Source organism: Triticum dicoccoides, chromosome 7A (assembly GCF_002162155.2).
Source record: "Triticum dicoccoides isolate Atlit2015 ecotype Zavitan chromosome 7A, WEW_v2.0, whole genome shotgun sequence".
Taxonomy (NCBI): Eukaryota; Viridiplantae; Streptophyta; class Magnoliopsida; order Poales; family Poaceae; genus Triticum; species Triticum dicoccoides.
The window spans coordinates 661,205,153-661,212,788 of record NC_041392.1 but is presented as its reverse complement, the minus strand read 5'-3'; the positions used below and the strand labels follow the sequence as shown (position 1 = coordinate 661,212,788).

The 7,636-nt window shown below is 45.5% G+C and overlaps 1 long non-coding RNA gene across 1 annotated transcript; it reads left to right on the top strand.

The window, feature by feature from the left end:
- The first annotated feature begins 2,245 nt into the window (after window positions 1-2,245).
- Window positions 2,246-3,077, top strand: LOC119331040. The gene is made up of 2 exons (XR_005160369.1): window positions 2,246-2,525; window positions 2,609-3,077. It is a non-coding gene; the product is annotated as an uncharacterized LOC119331040 (long non-coding RNA).
- Window positions 3,078-7,636: the final 4,559 nt, after the last annotated feature.

Here is a 7,636-nt window from a genome sequence, read left to right as displayed (position 1 = left end):
GCCTGCACCTTCGGTCCGCTCGGTCGGACCGGGCAAAGACCGGACCGGACCGAGAAAATTTCGGGCCGAAATTTAGTAACCGGACCGGACCGAGAAAATTTCGGGCCGAAATTTAGTAACCGGACCGAACAAATTCTTCAGCGGGCCAGGACCAGACGGTCCGGTCCAGAACGGGCCACGAGTGGGCCGAAAAGCCCGCTCGCTCCGTCCAGCCTGAATCCTTCCCCTGATCCTTTCTATAGCTCCTGCACCTTCTTCCCCACTTATGCTTGCTATACATGAAATAGGAAGATCATGTCTATCCTGACCGTGCACCAAGCTTGCCTCGTCCTCCGGAGTCACTGCCGGCGCCCGGCGACACCATGTTTGCCCTGTCCGCTGATATCAAGTCATGCGTTTTAGGGGCCATCGACAACATGTGAGAAGAAAACCAGATGGAAGGCTATGACATCCATGGTGAGCAAATCGAGGTAGCCGTCGTCCGTGCATGCGCGTTCTGTGCACATCGTTTGCACACTGTGTCTGCCTTGGGCGTCGACTTCAAGTTCCACGTGACCATGGTCAGCGATAGTGTCGCCACCGCCGGCATCGCTCTCTAGCACGACTTGAGCTGACTCATCTAGTCTCCATGAATTAATTAATGCAATGTAGCCCTGTTTGCATCTAGTCTCCATGAATTAATGCAATGTAGCCCTGTTTGCATCTATAGTCTCCATGAATTAATGAGATGTGGCCTTGCTTGCAGTGCGCACGTATTAAATGGCAATGCACATGCACGAATTATACCGGTGTACTACGTCTCAGGTCATAGTGGGGAGTAACTTAGACTAGTGTCATGACACTAGTTTAAGTTACTACCTTCATAATGCAAAGTAATATAATAGTAGTATCATAGATAACTTCATTTATTAACTTATAGACTCATCTTGTCTTAGGAAGCGCTATGTTACAGTAACATATTATATTACCACCTCTCATTAACTATTTGCCACATAAGCAAAAATTCTTAAAGTGCGCTATTTTACTACCTAAGTTACTCCCATTATGACTAGCCTCAGTCAGGTATTCACATATAAAAAAAACATTTCATCATAAGATGCACGCATCCCAAGCTAGCAACAAGAGGCAACTAGTTTCAACGAATGGCTGCTGCAACGCTGGATTTTAGCGCGTGGCATGACATGAGGTGTCAGAGCTTTGCTGCGAGACTGCGAGTCCACCATGGTGACGTGCACAACAATTGGAAATCTGGAATCACCTTGGCCCATACTAGGACCGACGGGCAAAAGTGTCGTTCAAAACAAAATAGGATGGCCATACTTCAACGGAGCTTCACCATCGGCGGAAGTCATGCTTAGGAGTGTACCCAGCCAAACCTCGGGCCGGGCCTAGCCAAGCCCGAGGCAAAAACCTAGGCCCGAGCCTGGCCTGGCCCGGCCATCGGGCCTGATTTTTGGGCCCAAGCCCAGCCGAACGCGTAAAAGCCCACCGGGCCTCTTCAGAAAAGCGCAAAAATGACGGGCCCGGCCATCGGGCTCAAAATCTAGGCCTGAGCCCGGCCCAGGAGCAGCGTCGGGTCAGGCCGGGCCGGGCTTCTCATGGCCAGGACTACTTAGGAGGATCAGCGGAAGTCGCGCTTAGGAGGATCTGAGTTGGAGGGACAAGATTAGAGGGCGGCAGGATTGCTTAGAGAGCAAGGATCGTTACCATGTACGACTAGATAGGTGGAATAGTGGCGAGTAATCCACATGTGGATTAATGGCTCTGAGAGCCATGGCTAAGTTGTAATGATCTTGATACTATCCTTGAAAAAAAGGATGACAATGCAGCAGTATAATTTTTTGCCAATCACAACACTACATATTAGATATCATATCATATCACATAAAATGGATCGATACAATAAAAATAAAATCACTACTCCCTTCGTCCCATAATATTTTATAGGAGCACACGGCGACTACGTCCACTGGAATCATGCGCATCCATTCGTATGGGGATCCGAACCCACTATAATAGAGACATTGTATCGCCAGCTTTTCAGAATCGTATAATCTTTTTCATTGTGGTGTATAGAAGAAGTACACTGCACGCGTTCTGTCCCCGCCGCAGATGATTCCTGTCCAAATGAGATGGATCCGGCCACAACTACCAACCCCCAACTACCCCATTACAATTAAATGCACACGCTCACCCTTTTCCTTCCCAATGGCACAATTCTATTTACGGCCACGGTCATCTTCCTCCTACCTCCTAGGCTTAAAAGAGGCCATCTTCTTCACCATACCATATCTTCCCAAGGAGTTTCATTCTCAGCTCAGCTCTTCCTCAGATATGCTCTGTCCCATTCTTACATGGTTCTCATTGCCATGTCAAGCTCTAGCGCTCCCCTTGTCGCACTAGAGGAGCAACCGCCCCTGCCACTCATGGTTTGCCCATTCTGCAACAATGGCATGGTTCATTGTTGGGTATCCCGCACAAACACCAATCCAGGCAAGCAATTCAACAAGTGCTAGCACGAGTGGGTACGTACCAGGCATCTTTGCTAACATGTTTACATTTTTTGTGTTTCTTGCTATAAATTTCAAGTTTCATTTTTCTTTTCTAGTCTCGCAAGTGCAACTTCTGAAAATGGAAGGAGTACTATATAAACGTCATTCATGCCAAATGGTCCAGGCAGTTCACCATCCCTTCTCGTGAAGACAGGAAGTTACACCGCATCATCATCACCCTTCTGGCACTGAATCTGCTCGCCGTGCTGTTCGTATGCCGCAAGGTCGCTTGAACCGCGTATTTTGCCAAGATTACACTACTGCAACCTCTTTCCCTAATGTGCAACTGTTAGCACAACCAATACTTGTTTATTGTTCTGCCAATCTGGCATGAAGACCCGATGTTTTTATAATATGCCGATATGTCTTTAGATATCAGTGATCCATCTATACGCCTAGGCCGGACTAGTATTTCCAACCACTATCTAATTTTTTCTTCTCACAAAGCACCTGATGTGGTTGCTTAGTGCTTGTGAACTTGTAACGCCTACCATCGGTTTTAATCCTAATCGTTGTCATATGAAATTCTTGTGGTCTCCATTCTTCACTATGTATAACAAATTCTTATCTCCGACTGTACACGCGCCATTCCATGCCGGATATAACCGTTGTCATATGAAATTCTTGTCGTCTCGATTCTTCATTATGTATAACGAATTTTTATCTCCGAATGTACACGCGCCATTCAATGCCGTACATCCATGTTTTCTTTACTTGCCACCATGTATGGCAAAACATTTTCTGAATTTATTGGCAGAGATCCATAAACGCAATTTCTACCACGGTAACAAACAATCTCCAACGTACCACTTGTACCTACATACTATGTTTTTAAAATTGGCCATAAAGGCGACGTGCTAAAGTCTCCGACCCAGTCAATATAGATCAATGAATGCTGACTTTAGCTGGCGAATTTACCTGGTCCAACCATATTAAATGAAGCAGGACATACGCACTGCTAAGCTATAGTACTAGTTGGTCCTGTATTCACACGCAAAAATTCATTCCGGCAAAAGTGGCGTGCATCCCGAGCCAGCAGACGATCGGCAGTGATTTCCGAGTGCGTCATCGCCGAGTGCTTCTAATCCGCTTTCAGTGTTTTTAACACTAGTGTAGCGTGAAAAATCAATGCTTTTATATTATGGGACGGAGAGGTACAATACAACACATGTCATGTTTTTGCATGTTCCAAATAGGACAACATTGCATATATTAAATAATAGATATTACTACTATGTTACATAACAAGGTCCAAATAAACACAAATAAACATATTTCCCGGCTTCTTGCTAGCAAACAACCAAACACAAAAAAGACACTAACAAGGTCCAAGTAAAGGCAAATCTCTACTCTTAATGAAGCAGTTGGTAGTCTCGCTTCCAGGGTTTTTTCGTCCTACCTCCCATAGTTTTTTTGGTACCTCCTCCCACCTTCGCTGTTTTTTTTTCGTAGATTTTTTTTGTCCCCTCCCCCCACTTCATTGGTTTATTTTCGCGTCACCCTCTCACACAAACGAAAGAAATCTGAACAGATCAGAACTTTCCATACTGACGCAAGTTATTTAGTAATGTAAAATCAATCACGAACAAACTCTAAAGATCAAATCTAAATTAATTAACTTTACCTTAAATCACTCAATTAGGAAACAAATAATTGATTTTCAGAAAAATCGATCAATCACATTAACCTTACCTTAACCCACGGATGATAATCAATCTTCAAACGAAGGAAACAACACATCGAGGTAGCAGTAAATAAACTCCCTTTCTTATGACATGTATATGATCTTCCATTCCCTCTCCGTTGTCGAGCGTTCTTGATTCTCGAGGCCGATGCTTGGGCAGTGTGCGCCACTGGGTCGCGACAGTGCCAGAGGACGAGGACGGCGAGGCCGGGTGCCGCGGCACCGCGTTGGCCGCGGCCGGTGAAGGGGGCGAAGAAGGGCGGCTTCCCTGGCCCTGGCCGTGGCCGTGGCCCTGGAAGTTGGTGCGGTGGAAGCGGCACTTGAAGGACCCGGCGTGGGTGGCCGGCGCGCAGACGCACTTGGAAGTGGGCCCGTGGCTCGCGCCGGACAACGCCGACGCCAACCCGGGCCACCTCCTCCACGTATTCTTGGAGCTGTGGTTGACCGATTTACATGAAATTAATTCCCTCAGTTGTGATGGCAAATATGATACACATAATCCATATTGTTATGCACTAGCGTGTGTGTGTGAAATAGATGGATTATGGTCCCGTATCCAATAAGATGGATATGTGTGTGTGTTAGAGAGAGAGAGGAAGAGGGGGGGAGAGAGTGAGGAAGAGGGAGGGAGAGTGTGTGTGTGTGAGGATTTGATGGTAAAAAGATCACCAATGTCATTTGATATGTATGAGAATATTAATATTGAACTCTTAAAGTTAATGTGGCTCCATTGCAACGCACGGGCGTTCTTTTAGTAGACATAGTTCTTTATACCAAACAAGGGATACCTATTGAGCGGGAGGTGATGTATGTTGTGTGCGAGGCTGCCGATGGGGAGGCCCAGTTTTGCGGTTTCTGATTCTGACCACATTGACCGACCCAATTAATTGCTATATTCTTAGTTAATCGCTTGTTAAAGTGATAAATCGACACAAACACTAAAGATAAGGCATAATCTTAGCGTTGAACCACCGATAAGCGATGAATTTTTGAATCGGCCAATATTTTGAAAACCAAAAAACATACATGTTGAAAAATTGTTCGTCAATTTTTTCAAAAAAATATATTTCTGAATTCAAAAATATTCAGGAATTGCGGACAATCAGGACCAAAAGAATTTAGAAAAATGATAAAAAATCAAAATCAAAAGAAAACCAGTACCAAGGACAGAACAAAAAAGGAAAAAAAATCGACTAAAAGGTCTAGTATCTTCACAAAACAGTGTTTCTCTGTACTTCAACCACCATGCTATTGGGCCGGACCTGGAGGGAGATCACTGTTACAGTCATGGTCGCGCGCCTTTCCTTCGCATCCAGCTCTGAGCTCTCGCCCCCCTGTTCAGCGTTGAAGCAAACTATGGCACAGCCGCACGGAGCATTGCGGAGGAGGCGGAGCCTGCAACCAGCCGCCGGGAGTAGCTGCGCTGGCGGCGACACATCCACGGCGTTGCGTCCATGCCCTCTGGTAGCTAGACAATGACGAGAGATCCAGGCAACGAGCACAAGCCCGCACGACCAGTCAAGCAGCGCACGAGAAATTTTCTTTCACTCTCCAAATTTTACCTCACTCTCCAAATTTTACCTCACAGCATCATCTTGGTAACAGTTTCCACATAGGTTGACTAATAGGCAATATTACTGGGAGTTATAGAACTTGTGTCGCATGTTTAGTTGTTTTTTGAACGAAGACTTCAGAGGAGCCTGGCTTTAAATTAACAAAGCCATCAACCGGCCAGGATTACATAGCAAGATAACAACCACACACCAAACAAAGAAAAAGAACAGAAAAACGGCGAAAGGTACAGAGGCGCCGGGGAGCAGCTCACAATGCTCACATACAACAAGCTAGACATACAAAGAGCAAATGCTTGAAGATGCCAGCGACCTCTTGCATGCACAAAGCCAAGGAGGAGACGACAGCCGGCTCAGGAGAGGGGAACGACGACAGAACAAAGCATGCCGTTGCCAATAACTCCAGGACTTGGAGAAGACGCAGCCTACCAGATCCATTATCAAAGAAGGCCCCTGCCTCCTCGCCCAGTTCGAGGGCGCCGAACCGTTGAGTGATGGACATGTTCACCCTAGAACTTGGATGGCTGGTATCGAAGGAAGCCACAAGAGCGGAACCAGGCGATCCCCGCTTGCCGCCGTCGACTCACCTAGAGCAACCAAACGCCAATGACCAGAGCTCTGGCACGAAAGAGGGTGAGCAGACAGGATGAACACGCCCTCCGCCCACACCGCAACAAAGCCCACATCCCATCCTTGTTCCCCAAAACAGCGCCTTCAAGAAGGTTACGGCGCCAGAGGCGTCGTCGCCGTCCAACAGAGTTGAGGTGTTAATCCAGGAGACAAGGGGGACGGGGGTGGGGAACAGGACCTGACCGACGCCTCCAGGAAGATGAGCGGCGCCCGTGAGCGTCGCCGCCGCCGCAGCCGGCAAGGCTGGTAGGGTTTCCCCCGGTCCTGCATCCCGGCACCCGCTCCCACCCAACGAAAACCGGAGCTCCTCGACGGAGCAGGCCAGATCTGGGGGATGAGCGTTGGTGTTTAGTTTGGTGCTAGAACTTCTAAAATACGGTTTTGTGGCCATCTAATTTGACTCAAGCGTGCAGATATGATCACAATACGTGTATGCGGACGTATCCATGTGCATGGCCCCATATGTTAGTGAGTGATCAATGATGCTGGACGCGACATATTAAAAAAACACCCTCATTTTTTTTATTCGCTGAAAAAGTCAACCACGGCGATGCATTTTTGAACAAAACCTCCTCATATCTTTTATTTATAGAAAAACCCTACCGCACTACACATATATGTGAGAGTTAACCCGCGGCCAACTGTATTGGTAGGTGATGCTATAGCCACTCCACCGTTCAGGTTTGAGTGTGTAATATCGACAACGACTGAATATGTGGAGTGGCTATAGCGTCACCATGTGGAGCTTAAATGGGCTGCGTATACTGCGGCCCATTTTGCACGCGTTACTTTTTTAAAGACATTTGTAAAACCTGTGTCTTATATAAATGTGTGTATTATATATTTTTGCACATGTTTTTTAAGATAAAAAATAATTAATACAATATTTTATAAACCTGAGTATTATGCAAACACGGGTTTTATATAAATGTGCGCATTACATATTTGGTTTTCTAGATTACAATTCAAAAATGTTATTATAATTTACAAACATTTCAATAATTATACACACATTTGTATAGTTGAATGTTGGTATAATTAAAAGTGTTCATAATTTAAACTTAACTGTTAATATAACATTCAATCATGGCTAATATTTAAAATATATAGTTTAAATATAAATCATGAGTAAAAAATTATACACAACTGAATATTCATAAATATTTACTAAATAGTTGTATTCATCATTTTCTGTAATT